This window comes from Fukomys damarensis, unplaced genomic scaffold, assembly GCF_012274545.1.
Source record: "Fukomys damarensis isolate Sample0158 unplaced genomic scaffold, DMR_v1.0_HiC HiC_scaffold_15, whole genome shotgun sequence".
Taxonomy (NCBI): domain Eukaryota; kingdom Metazoa; phylum Chordata; class Mammalia; order Rodentia; family Bathyergidae; genus Fukomys; species Fukomys damarensis.
This window is the reverse complement of record NW_022900927.1, coordinates 4,946,572-4,947,479: the sequence shown is the minus strand read 5'-3', so window position 1 is coordinate 4,947,479 and position 908 is coordinate 4,946,572.

Sequence of the window (908 nt, the reverse complement as noted above, 5' to 3'; positions counted from 1 at the left end):
TTTGGCGCTCGGTAGGCGCGCAACAGATGTTGAGGAATTGAGGGACAGCGAGGTGGCCCGGGGCGAGAGCGCGTGGGCCATGTAGGAGGCGCCTCAGACCGTGCAGAGGGCTGGCAAAGCTGCAGGGTGAGCCCAGGGATCCAGGTCGGAAGGGCCAGGAGAGAAGGGATGATAGAGGAAGTTCCGGCCGGTGTCAGACCAGCCTCCGCCCCAAGGCCTCCAGTCCCGGTCGCGCTCTGCTGGGGAAATCGAGGCAGCAGAGGCTGAGAGGGACTAGGAAGATGAAAAGCGGAGTCAACCTCGAGGCCCAGGAATTCAGAATTCCTGCATGGGTCTCTATTCTTAACCGGCCAACCGGGGTCCAGTTGGGGGTAAATACACCAGGCGCCCCCCGCTGCCGCTCAGACACACCCCACCCCCGTGTTCAGCTTGTCAGATCCCCCACCTGCCACCCTGCACCAGTTTATAGAACAACAATTTAGGGAAAACAATCCGGGCCGAGTGACGGCCCCGTAATTGTGACAAAGTGAGTGCGGGCGGCTGGTGAGAGCTCTAGGGCGGGAGCGTGGCAGGGCGAGGCGCGGGCAGGGGCGTCTCTCGCCAGCTCGCCGCCCCCTTGTTCTCATTCTGGTCACTTCCCATTCCTCTCTTTGACTCTTCTCCAATTCCTCTTCCCCTGGTCCCTGGCGCTTCCATTCGTTTGTTCCTCCATCGCTCTTTCCTCTCCGTAACAGCTCTTCGCTTGCTCCCCACCCCCGCTGCCCCTCCCCCGGGCGCTTTTTCCCGTTCACTTCGCCCTCTCCTCCGCCCTCCACTGTTTCTCCATCTTTTCCTCGCGTTTACATTGCCCTTGGGCCCCCAGCTCTCCCTGCACAGTCCGCTTCTCTCGCTTCCCAATCCTCGCTGGC